The sequence below is a fragment of the Macaca thibetana genome, chromosome 1, assembly GCF_024542745.1.
Source record: "Macaca thibetana thibetana isolate TM-01 chromosome 1, ASM2454274v1, whole genome shotgun sequence".
In the NCBI taxonomy this organism is placed as follows: domain Eukaryota; kingdom Metazoa; phylum Chordata; class Mammalia; order Primates; family Cercopithecidae; genus Macaca; species Macaca thibetana.
The window spans coordinates 208,751,373-208,765,430 of record NC_065578.1 but is presented as its reverse complement, the minus strand read 5'-3'; the positions used below and the strand labels follow the sequence as shown (position 1 = coordinate 208,765,430).

The 14,058-nt window shown below is 35.1% G+C and overlaps 1 protein-coding gene and 1 long non-coding RNA gene across 9 annotated transcripts in view; both read right to left on the bottom strand.

Moving 5' to 3' along the window:
* RYR2 (ryanodine receptor 2) overlaps nt 1–14,058 on the bottom strand; it is a 795,071-nt gene that overhangs the window by 517,265 nt on the left and 263,748 nt on the right. The gene's annotated exons all lie outside the window — the stretch shown is intronic.
* LOC126942766 (uncharacterized) overlaps nt 1–14,058 on the bottom strand; it is a 64,998-nt gene that overhangs the window by 9,872 nt on the left and 41,068 nt on the right. The window lies entirely within an intron of this gene.

Genomic DNA, 14,058 nt, shown 5'->3' with positions numbered 1-14,058 from the left:
AATTCCCATGCAGTTTCAAGAATATTAAAAAAAGTAGAGACAATTATACAAGTAATAATAGCTGTATCCCTTTTTAAGGGTCCTCTTTGTGCTAGGTCCTAATTCTCATCATGAAATAAGTATTATTATCACCACTTTAGAAATGAGTAACCAGTGAATCAGAAAACTGAGTGACATGCCCTAAGCCAGAAACTATTAAAAGACCTATCTGCTTAGCCTACAACTCAAATCATACTGTCTTCCTCAAGGTCATATCAGCCTGCCTCCCAGTTGTTTTCTTTTATTGCCCCGTCCATTTGTGGTAAAATTTGTGGTTGATAAAAAAAAAAAAAAAAAAAAAAAAAAAAAAAAAAAAAAAAACTAAATGCTATAGTGAGCTGCTCAAAACAAGCACACACACACACACACACACACACACAAGAATGGAGTCATGAATACCCCACACTCCATGACTTTGGCCTAAGGGCCATTTCAGAAGCTGGTAGCCTCATATGAGCTCCTCTGGGAATGTACTAGCAGAAGCAAAAGTGCTGGAAGGCAATAATACCGTGATCCTTTCTGGATGGATGTGTTGTAGATATATTTGGATACAGAGGGCTTTCCTTTGCTGACTGCAGGTGAGTCACCACTTCCATAGGAGATATGATATTTTCTGGTTGAAGAATCTTAACGATAGAGTTATATATGGTGTAATTAAAACAACTAGGTCAGGGTATATACCTTAGGATATGAGGCCCAGGAAGGCTATAAGGAATTGAAACTAGAGCTGTATTTGTGAGATGTGACTCTGACTTAACAGCAGGTGATCTGGAGATACTTCAGAGTCCTACTAATCCTTATAGACAATAAACCTATAGCTGAAGCTAATGGAACACAAAAAATACAGTAGCCAAAAATCCATCTCACTTAACACATAATTTGGCTCTGAAGGAGTTTATAGGTAATACAAACAAATCAAATAATATTTTTGAAAGATAACTCTAGAAGCTGAGTACCTGATAAGATACAGCCATAACATAATACTTTTTTATGTTGAAGGATCAATTCAGGATAGATAAAAATATTTATAAGCTGCATTTTTAAAATAAATTATATGCACCTCCCCCCATGACCAAGTGAGAAGGTTGGCAAATCTTCTCCTTAAAAAGCCAGCTGGATAAAATTGACAAAAATAACACTTTCAGAGCTGTGGAAATTAACCAAAGGCATACAAAAATATAAGAAACTTTTATGCTTAAAAACTGCCAAAATTTGGGTAAGAACAGTAAATCTGTGGTGTTCTTTCCTGGGGCTACTCCCATCTCCCCACGGCTCGGCTAATGTGGAGGTTCTACCATGTCATGGCATGGGCTAGCTGTTAAGACCAGTAACTGTGCCACCTTGTCAAAGGGAACTCACTTGATTTGGAGCAGATGCCATTCACACTGCACCATCTATGAAAGTGACACACCCCAGGGAGGTCCAACAGATCTGCTAGCACACACCTGGTGATTCTCTATCAACTCTAACTCAGTATATTTTTGACTGAAGTTGCACATGCACAAGAAAGACACCTAGGAACCAGTAGGAAGTAAATCTTGGTAGACTTGAAAATGACCTGAACTTCTTATACATTTCCCTGTCCATGCACAAGTCGGCCGGTAGAGGACTAAAAACTTACTCCTCAAAGTGTCTGAGCACAATCTCTGTACCATGTTTGCCTAAACTCTAAGCTATGAAGGAACAGGGAAGTCCCTAGAAAGCTAGTCTTAAAATAAAAACAAGAATAATTTTTTTAAACATTAAGCAATGACATTATTGGTCACACAGACATGTCACAGACTCAGCTCAGACAATTTACTAAACAAAGAAAACACAAACAAAATCCAGCAACAACCACCTTCAGTAGAGACATAAAAGTAATTCACGGTTGTTATGTTATCTAAAATGTCCAGTTTTAACAAAAAATTATGATACCAACAATAAAAACCCAGAAAAATGTAACCCATCCTGTGGGGAAAACATAGTCTTGAGAAACTCTCTGAGTGTCTTGACAATGGCATTTAGCAGGCAAAGGCTTCAGGGCACCTATTATAATATGTTTAAAGAACTAAAGGAAAGCATGCTTAAAAAATTAAAGTATGGAAACAATGAATCAACAAATAGAAATTATCAAAAAGGATGTAAAAATTACAGAAACAAACCAAATGGAAATTCTGTATTTGAATACAATAGTAAATATACGAAAGAGGTTCAATTGCAGATTGAAGAATAATCAGTGATAGATTATCAGAAATTATTCAATCTGAAGTACAAAGAAAAAAATCATTGACAAAAAAATGCACAGAGCCTCAGAAACCAATGGGATGATGACAAGTACATCAATATACGTGTAATGGGAGTCTCAGAAGACTAGGAGAGAAAGAAGTGGTCAGAAAAATGCATTTAAAGAAATAATGAATGGCCCCAAAATTCCAAATTTGATGAAAAATATTAGTTTACGTATCTAAGTAGCACAACAAACCTTAAGTAGGATAAATACAAAGAGATCCGCACCCAGACACACTGCAGTCAAATTGTTTGCATGACAGTCAAAGACAAAAATAGAAGCATTTAAAGCAGTAAGAGAAAAACAATACACATCGCATCAAATGGATATATGATTAATGGCTGACTTTTCATCTGACAAAAAAGAAGACAGAAGGCAGGGAGATGACCAAGAACCAAAAGAAAAAAAATCTTTCAATCAAGAATCTCATATCCCGGCCGGGCGCGGTGGCTCAAGCCTGTAATCCCAGCACTTTGGGAGGCCGAGACGGGCGGATCACTAGGTCAGGAGATCGAGACCATCCTGGCTAACACGGTGAAACCCCGTCTCTACTAAAAAATACAAAAAACTAGCCGGGCGAGGTGGCGGGCGCCTGTAGTCCCAGCTACTCAGGAGGCTGAGACAGGAGAATGGCCCGAACCTGGGAGGCGGAGCTTGCAGTGAGCTGAGATCCGGCCACTGCACTCCAGCCTGGGCAACAGAGCGATACTCCGTCTCAAAAAAAAAAAAAAAAAAAAAAAAAAAAAAAAAAAAAAAAAAAAATCATATCCCATCTTTCAAAAGACAAAGGCAAAATAGACATTTTCAGAAAAACAAAGACTGAGAATTTGTTCCTAGCACAGTTAAATACAAAAGGAAGTACTGACGGAGCTTCCTTCAATTCCAAAGAAATAAATCAAAAATGTCAGAAATTGAAAATGTGTGGATTAACATAAAAGACTCTATAAATCTAATTTCTTAACATCTTTAAAAGACATAACAATGTATAAAGAAATAGTTATAATAGTATCTTATTGGGTTTGGAACATATATGATGTATGCATGTATATGTCACAAGGAGTACGAAGGAAGGGAAAGGGAAAGAAGCTATGTTGGAGCAGGTTTTTGATCTCTTACTGGAATTAAATTAGTATTATTCTGAAGTAGACTGTGAAGTTGTGATGTTAAGATAAATTAAAATTACGCATATTGCAATCCCCGAGTACAGAAGAATTAAGAGCGTAACTCAAAAAATACATAGTAAAAAAAATCAACAGAGGTTTCAAAATGGCATTCTATTTTGCACAAAAGAAAGCAATAATGGAGGAATAGAGGTACAAAAAATACAGCAAGCATATGAAAAAACAACATGGCAAATGCAAATCCAATTGTATCAATATCACACAAAATATGTATGTTCTAAACACTATCAAAATGTAGAGGTTGTCAGGATAAAAAATACGATCTAACTGTATGCTCTCTATAATAGACACATCATAGATTAAAAACCACAAATAGGTGGAATGTTAAAGAACACAAAAAAAATACATATCATGAAAACATTAATCATGAGAGGTGAAATAGCTACATCCAGTCACACAAAACAGATTTTTAGACAAGAACTGTTATTATTGAAAGTGAAATTAGGTCAAAAAAGAAAGGAAGGAAGAGAAGGAGAGAGAGAGAAAAAAAAAAATGAAAGGCATCCAGATTGGAAAAGAAGTTAAACTGTATTTGCAAATGTCATGATTGCATACATTGGAAATACCAAGAAACCCACAAAAAAACTACTGGCCCTAATAAATGAGTGTAGTAGGGATGCAAGATATAGATCAATACATAAAAATCAACTATTCTATATACTAATAAAAACATCTGAAACATGGAATTAGAAAAACAACAACACTCATAATAGCATCAGTAAGAAAATACATTATGTCTTCTTTAAATAATCAAGACATTAAATATCTGCAACTACGTTTAAACTTTTGTATCATTTCCCCATCAGGATGGTTAAAGTCTTTGGCTAAAACTCAGAAGAATTATATAACTAATTTTGACCATGTTGATATGCCTTTGAACAGATCTTACCATTAAGTGAACACACTGCTGAGGTAGAGTAATTTGGTTTTGCTTTGACTAGCTAGTCAAACAATGCAAAATATTCTTTGCTTTTTGCAAACACTATATGTAGTGTTTCTTTGAATTGGAAGTTTTGCATTTTAAATGAGATGGACAACACTGATTTCAGCTCAAGAAATAAATAAATACTCCTCGGTCCACTTCTATTTACTATGAAGCACAATCATGAGCCTTTTGTGGGGTGGGGAGGCAAGGTTCTTTCCAATAGTCAAGGAAATGATCTAAATTTACAAAATGCCTACCAGTCCTTCTGTGGCCCACACCGAACCCCCCTGACTCTCAGTTGGGGCTGCAGTTTCTCTCTGCCACAGTGAATTGGTTCGTGGTTGTTGGCCATCCAGGAAGTCCACACAGACTATATACCAGGTCCATAAAAAATAGGAACAAGATGATCAGACCTCTGTCTCTTATAATAATAGTCCCAGGAAAGAAGCAAGTCAAATGAACAGCTTTAAAAGATAAAATAGAGCTAAGATGAACCTAAACCAGGGAAAAAATGAAATGTGATGCAGAGTATTCATGGGAAGGGAAAAATGGATTTGAAAACGAACTGGGCACTGAGGGTAAAGGAGGAACTGGAGATTGATCCACAGTTTTAAACCTGAAATACTGCACAGATGGTGCTGCCATGAGCTGACGTAAGGAACACAGGAGGAGAAGCAAATTTGAGCAGGAAGATAATACATCTGTTGAGAACACACCACAGTATGTAGGTCAAATAGGGTGCGGAAGTCAGAGCCTTTGGATCTGAAACTAAGATATCACCAGAGATATTTAAGGAAACAATTTTAGTAGAAGGGGAAGAATCTATTTCAAAAGTGCTATAAAGGATTGAGTTTTCCGTATCACAACAATAACAGATGTAGAATGACAATTTAAGAAATTATTGCAAATGGAAGTATAAAAGTATCTGAAAGGCAAGAAATGCTGTAAGGTGTCATTAATATACTCACATATATTTTTAATTAAAGCATCAATGTCCTAAAGAAGAAGCTGTAATACCCATATCTGTTACTGGAAATCAAGCAAAAACTCTTTAAACTCTGACATAAAAGGGAATTTTAAATTCAGTTTCTCAATGTAATTTCTAAAATTACTTGTTTTTATTTTACTTGGTAACATTCCTAATTTTCACATCTGATTGTCTTCTCTAATTTCCTAGATGTCATCTCTTTAACCCTAGCCCCTGCCCCCATCTCTTCGTCTCCAGTCCCTTCTACTTATTACCACCAAATTAGATGTCCCTCAATATCACTTGAGACCTGTCAGAGATTTACTAGGAAAAAAATCCCACTGTTTAAAAATTTAAGTCCAAACTCCCTATCTGGTATCTTAAATTTTTGATATAAAGTTTGGACATAATGGTTACTATTAAGCTACATTAGATAACTCTGCTTGTCACAAACACATTTGCGTTTCTCCCATTTGTCCTTTGTCCAATTTCTACCATCCCTCAGCTCTAAGCTCAGATACTGTCTCATCCACGAAACATTTCTTGATGACTCAAACTGCCTTGTATTACACATATTTATGCACAACAGATTTTCCACCCGACTTTATAAGCTACTGGGGCTTTGTTATCTTCCACAGGGCCTACTCACTATGCATTTTGTTAAATATTCTTCATTGTTGCATGTGTTTCCTGTTCAAAGTATATCACAGAAAAACCTAATTTTTGTGATATGACAGCACTTACCATCTCATTGCAAATGGGCCACCAAAAAATATTTGTAAATAAGCCCTAAGAAATGCTTTTAAATTGAATTATTTAAAAACATTAACTTATATATTTAAATAATGTAATATGATTTTTCAAGAGTACCTTGTTAAAATAGTGTAAAAACTTGATGATGGTCTAAAAATTTTGGTTTATGCTGGTTTTGAAAAAAAAATCATAGTATCTTCAGACTCAAACATTAAAATGTTAAAACTATCTGCACAGAATTTATCTGCATTATTTCAGAGTGCAGCCTTGTAGGAAATATACACCCAATTCGTTCACATATAGGTAGAAGCTTGGAGTTGAGGGATGGTTAGAAATTGGACAAACAACAAAGAGGAGGAAGAAAACACATACGTACTCATCTTTTTCATTCACATGTAGGTTACTAACCTGAAAGATCCATTGGATCTTTGCAGGAGTCAAATTCTTGGGTGAAAATATTACATACTTCTAAATTTTTTTTTGGCAAATACCAAATAATAGAAACTAATGGTTTCTGTTAGTTTTGATCCTCATAAAGAGATTTAATATTAATAGTATAATCCATCATTAAAATAACCATCTTTCTCTTTTCTCCGACCTAATCCCAGTTTACGTTAATTTCACTGGGCCACACTTTATGTTTATGGCCATAGTGGTTAAAGAATGAATCTAGTAAATGCCTGGTGCCTGCTGAAGTGCATTTTTGTTAAACCAATCTCATTTCCCGAAGCAACCAAATTAAATATCTTTATGATAGAGCACCAGGACACAAAGACAAGTGAGGAGCAAGCAATATAATATATCATGGACTTCAGGAAAGCCTTCGTCTCTCTTCAAAAGAACATTCACATCTTTAAGCATTTAACTGCTCAACCTTCTTCAGTTTACAATACACCCGCAACACTAACCACCTTAAACAGCTCATGTTGAATTGATACATGCTCAGTAAAATGAACCGTTTATTTGTCATAACATACGCAAATTCAGATTAGCAACCTGAGTACCTAGAAGGCTAGTACCACTTATTAACCCATGTTATTTTAAACCTTTAGCTATAAACATATTTTAAAAGACAGCTCCTTAAGTTTTATTTTCAAGCCTGCCTAATTGAGATGTGTGAAAATATTTTTGCCTTTGAAATTTATGTTGAAACACAAAACTGTTTTTGCGGAATAGTCCCGTTTCTAAATTTGATTCTGCCATTAAGTTATTCATGTAATCTTTCAAAAAAAAAAAAAAAAAAAACCCCGACAATGTTATTGGAAGTTGAATACTAGGATCTGGTCCAGAAACTCATGGAAATCAGCAAAATGACAGACAGCCAGAGAGCGAGTGAGTGAGTAAATAAATAAGTCAATAAATAAGAAACAGGATGCTTTAAAACATCTAAGGTTAATTTCAGTAACCTCTGGAAAAAGCATTTTCATCAAGTTAGAAACCAGAGTAGAGATAAAGGTCTCCAAATTTCTTTTCCTACATACCTAGTATTAGGAACAAGTTACCATGTTCATGTAACAAGTTACCATGAATAGTGGCTTAAAAACAACATAAATTTTTTCTCTAACAGTTCTAGACATTAGAAGTCTGAAATCAGTGTAATTAGGCTAAAGTAAAAATATGAGCAAGGTTGATTCTTTCTGGAAGCTCTCCAGGGAGAATCTGTTTCCTTCCTGTTTTCAGTTTCTAATGGCCTCCTACATTCCTTGGCTTGTGGCCCCTTCATCCATCTTTAAAGTGCATCACTCCAACTTCTACTTCAGCCATTATATCCCCTTCTCCTCTTCTGCAGTCAAATCTCACTCTGCTTCCCCCTTATAAGGACACTTGTGATTACATTTAGAGCTCACCCAGATAATCCAGGAAAATCTCTCCAAAATCCTTAACTTAATCACCAAGTCCCTTTCGTCAATGCAACATTCATAGGTTCCCTGAATTAGAAACTGGATATCTTTGAGAACAATTCAGCCTACAACATACTCCATAAGCAAATATTTGAACACACATTTGCAAAAAGGAGCATATTAATAAATTACTTTAACCATATCTGTACTTCAATACTTATATATCTTGTTTAAAAATTTAAAATAAAATAATTTTGCTTATAAATTTTGTTTTATATTTTAATAGAACAGATATTTTGCTTGAGTTATGAATGCTATGCAACTGAATATGCTTCATATCTTATATTAAATATCTTGTATTAAAACCTTGTGATTCAACAATATAAAGGGCTGGTTTCAAGTTCAGTCTTAGTGTTTTAATGGTCTTCAAGGCCAAAAAAGAAAGATTACAAAAATGTATAGACAAAAATGAAAAATGATTCTTATTTTTCATTTTAATCCACCAATTATAAGATTTTGTTGCAATTCAGATAGTAAATTCCAATTTTCCATATTGTCACTAAGTTCTTATAAACTAACCACATAACTTTTCACTTTCATATTTCTAATAAATAATTCAAATCTCACCTAAGCTCTTTATTTGATTAGGAAATTCTGCTTTCAAGTTTATAGGCTCCCTATGTCGCAGATTTTATACATGGTGTGTTTACATCATTTTCAGTGACATATTTGTATAATGAGAAAACATATCCAAACATCCTTTTCAAAATATTCTCTCCAAGGCAAGGTTACCAGAAAGCAGGTAGTTTTTCATTGTTAAAAATGTCACCTTCACCCTGGAAATATCTCCAAGGGAGTATGCTATAAAAAGCTACAGATTATTACTGCAAGTGTGGAACACTTAACTTTTTGTAAAATGCATCATTTTAAGTACTTGGCCACAAGATTACAAGAAGACAGTCCATAGTAAAGTCATGCACATCTCATTATAAAATACTATTCAGATTTTATATTCTGGTTCTAACATCTCTGCTGCAACAGCTTGCCTATGAAATAATGAATTACATGGAAGGAGCTAGCTTTGTGAACTGACCCGGGGATTACTTTATTTCCAGTCAAGCAGCCAGCTCTATTAGTGGTTATATTTACCTGTTTCTCTTTATGAACACCCTTCATGACCACCTCCCCCAAATCCTTGCTTTTACCAAAGAACTTGCTCACTCCTAGCAATCTATCGTCTCTATAATGTTTCCTTTGGAGCCCCATAAAAAAGAAGTTCTTCAAGATTTTCATTCTTGAAACAGAATCAATGCAATTCTATAGTCAATCTCCCAGTACTGAGTAATTTTCCTAATACTTCTTTCACATATTCAGCAATGTTGTCCACATGTTTTTTAAGAATATTTGCTGACATAGAACTGCAATATAGCATGTGATAATATGGTTTCCCAGTATTATTTCAGCCACTTCTGTGATAAGAATAAGTGTTTTCCCAAATGACTATGACTTTTTATCTTCCACTATTAAGGAAGACACAAAAGACAGTGCTAAAGATTGTTTCAGTCCCAATAATGGTGGTTGACGCCTGTAATCCCAACACTTTGGGAAGCAGAGGCAGGTGGGTTACTTGAGCCCAGGAGTTCGAGACTAGACTGGACAACATGGTGAAACCCCATATCTACTTAAAAAAACAAAAAGTTTAGCTGAGTGTAGTGGCACACACCTATAGTCCCAGCTCAAGAGGCTGAAGTGGAAGGATCACTGGAGTCCAGGAGGCAGAGGTTGCCCTGAGCCAAGATCTTGCCACCACACTCCAGCCTGGGTCACAAAGTGAGATCCAGTATCAAAAAAACAAAAAAACAAAAACAAAAAAAGGATTTTTTTCAGGGACATTGCATGTCATAACATACTCAAACTTCATGTTCTAAATGTTTAGGTTTTAAATGTCTCACTGTAATGACTTCACACTCTCATCAGTTTATATTTAAAGGCACAATAGACCCCATAAGATTTGTAATTAACAATAATGTAAATTCATATATACCTTCCTGATAGACTTGAATGTTTTTGATCTCGTAGTGTAGCTGGCAAAGTATTTGTGTTAGAAAACAGGGAAATATCAGCTTTTATGTTTATTTTTTCCCCATTTATGGTTACACAACCAGTATAATTTTCAACTTGTATATCTGCAGAAACTCTTAAAGTCAACTATTTTTGAGTGAATTCAGATAGACCCAGAATATTTAATAATATAATCAATAATGATAATGCTGACACTCAACTAGTGGCTACTCTGCCTGTTATTGTTTTAAACACTCGCCATCTAGCAACTCCAATTCATCGGGAAGTTTATATAGGAGAGATGCCTACTAAATTGATATTTTGTCACAATGTGCTCAAATCAAGGAAACCCTAACTGTGAAACTCCTACTAACAAAATATTTTGTGTAACTTAGACAACAAATTATGATGTGTAACCAATTGTCATTCAGACCAACCGAGGGAAAGAGTTAAACTGCATAGTAAATATTGATGAAATTTTCTTTCTTACCTATTTTGGATAAAGATAATATATAAAGACTTAAGGTTTACATTATTGTAAACCAAAAAGTTTCTGAGACAGGTCTCAATCAATTTAGAAGTTTATTTTGCCAAGGTTAAAGACACACCCAGAAGAAAATGACACAGAATCACAGAAACAGTCTGGCTCCAAAGTTGAATTTGAGGGCTTCAGTACTTAAAGGGGTAAAGTGGGCTGGAGGGGAAAGAGGGAGGGTATGGTAATCCATAAGTTGCAAAAGAAAAGAATCGAGTAGGATAATAGTCAATTACGTGTTTATGGGTAAATCAGCACTTTACATAAGACAGGTGAGCATAATGTAGCTACCTGTGGAGATATTTAAACTTTATCTGTAGCTATCTGCTTAGGAACAAAAGAAAAGGCAGCTTCTTGAATGACTCAGCTTGTAGTTTAACTTTTTCCTTTTGGAAGAGTGAAATGGGGGCCCAAGTTTTTATTTTCCTTTCACATTATCTTCCCACACCCCACTGAATTGCTTTGTATCTACAAAAGTAGTAGATACCACTAGTATAATATCTACAGTAGTCATCCATTCTCCTAAATAGCACAATAGAATAATGATATTGTTACAGAAAAGGGGTCCCAATCCAGACCCCAAGGGAGGATTCTTGGATCTGGTGGAAGAAATAATTCAAGGTCAGTCCGCAGTGCAAAGCAAAAGCAAGTTTATTGAGAACGTACAGTGGTGAAAGGGCAGCTACTCCACAGACAAAGTAGGACATACCCTAGGTACAATGCTTGTATATATGGGGAGATGTGTTCTGTTCCAAGGGTTTATGATAAAGGATTAATTTTCTTAATTACTATAGTTTGCAAGAATTGATATTATCTTTAAAGCAAAATTAGGAATGCCATTGTTCTCCAGATATCAAGACACTCCCAAGTCTGAGTCTGTTTAGTAAACATTATTAATTTGTTCCCTTAACCATAATAAACATCTAGAGAGTAGGAATGCCTGACTTTCTGAGAATGCAGCGCAGCAAGTCCCGGCCTCATTTTCCTAGCCCTCACTCAAGATGGAGTCGTGGCAAGTCCCCGCCTCGTTTTCCTAGCCCTCACTCAAGATGGAGTCACAGCAAGTCCCCTCATTTTCCTAGCCTTCACTCAAAATGGAGTCGCTCTGACTGGAATGCCTCTGACAATATTAGGCAAACTTTATTGCACAATGTTGTTATTGTGTACTTTAAAAAAATATTAAGTACAGCAAACTGAAGGTTCATACTTCGAAAGGCATCTATTAGTAGCCCAAATTAACTTACAGATATTTAAAGTCACAATAAACTGGGTTTAGGCCTGGGAGCAAGAATTTTCAGGATCTACATAAACATCATAAGGAATGGAACAGGCTCTAAGGGTCAAAGCACTGAATATTTCAGGAGCCCTCAAGTTTCACAGAATGATAACAAATATGAAAAACAAAAACCAAACTCAAGTTAGCTTGATAAATAAATGACAAATTTCAAAAAGCAAATAAGCCAATGAACATATGTAGAAGCTAAAATCATACTGAACATATTATGAAAGCAATTACAGAATTATTGTAAAATAATGTACAATAATGTGACTATCTCATCATTATACTATAAAAATCTAGACTAGCATTCCTTGTTCCTTTTCAGTTTAAGAACATCTGTGAATTCACTACTGAGCAAAGTGCTTAGTTCAAGCTAAGCACACTTTGTCAAGCTGTAGTTAGAACTGGATTGGAATCCTGGTTCTGCTACTCAGCAGCTATGTGATCTGGAGTAAATCACCTGAACTCTCTGAAGTTTAGATTCTTCCTCATGATGTAAAGAGTAAGTGAAAAAAATGTATGTGTAATGCCTTAGCAGAGTCTCTGATACACCATGTGCATGTAAAAAGTGGTAATGACATTATTATCCTAGAGCTTTTAGGTAGAAAAGAAAATACTAGCTGAAATACAGCCCACAAAATGGGATCTTACGATAGAAGACATATAATAGAGAAAATAAGCTAACTATGACTCATCGAGGTATTACAATTTTCTTAGGAACAAGTTACTGAAAGTATTATAGAATGAATGTGTATCCATAAGAGTTAAAATCAACTTTCTACTCATTAAATTGTATATTTGTATTATAATGAATCATCATATTAAGGAAGAAGGGATACAGTAGAAATGATGAACTGAAACTCAGAAGGCCCAAATAAGGCTTGATTCTAACATTAAAAGGACTAATTCTTGTTAGGTTACCTAACCTTTCATGCCCCAAATTCTTCAAGATGAAACCAGCTGGAGACGTAAAATTGTTTCTAAAGTTCCTTCTAGCTCTTTTTAGCTACATCCTTAACAAATCTACTTCTGTGGTTTTTTAATGCCACAAAGACAATTTAAATCATGAAAACTAAAATCCACACGAAAAAAGTCAAAGCATTAGGAGAAAGATGTTCATCACACAAAAGAGAAGGTCAAATAATTATTTAAATGTCTACAATATAAAGTGCAGCCTAAAGAACAATGTTGACTGGTTATTTTCCATTCTCATTCATATCCAAAGAAATAATTTAAATATCCTCAAAATTTTTGGATGTGCATAAGTGAAACTTGCTATCATAAATAGATTAAATGATAGAATAGTCCATAGGCTCTGAATACACAAGTATATTAAAATAGTGCCAGATTACTATCTGTCATTGATTGCTAAGTCATTGACCAATCCAAGGATAAAAATACATGAACTCATGTAATTTGATTTTTAACAAGCACATAGATTACCTTTAGGCCAGACACAGTAAAATTTACATTTTGTGACTGAATACAAGACTTCATTGGGTTAATTTTTAGGACGGTAAACAGATAGCAGGAAAATTATTAAATGGCATTTAATCCTATCAGCTACCTATATGATTAATAATCTAGCCCTGGTAAATATTTTCTTTCTCTTCTCAGTTTATGAGTCAATCATTTCCTTATCTGTATACAAGCTCTTCTGCTTATTTATGTGCATTAGTAAAATCATAGTTAAGGCATAATTTTTCATGTATTGCTAACATTTCTGTAGGCTATAGTCAGAGTTTGCAGACTGAGTCCAAACCAACATCTTGTAGGCCCTCATAGTTTTATTGAAAGGTATCATATATTCCAAAGTATGTATGTAAAGAAATGCATATTTTAAATAAAATTAACACCCATGAATCCATCAACCAGGTTGAAGAATACAATATTATGAGTAATTTCTGTGTCTCTCCACAACATTCCCCTGTTTTTCTTTATAATTTTACCACAAATTTATGTAGATCTACACAATATGTCATTTAAATTTGTTGGCTGGACACAGTGGCTCAGGCCTGTAATGCCAACACTCTGGGAGGCCGAGGCTGGTGGATCACTTGAGCCCAGGAGTTCAAGACCAGCCCAGGCAACATGGTGAAACCTCATCTCTACAAAAAATGCAAAAATTAGCCCAGTGTGGTGGTGCACATATGTAGTTCCACATATTTGGGAGGTTGAGGTGGGAGGATCGCTTGAACCTGGGAGGTC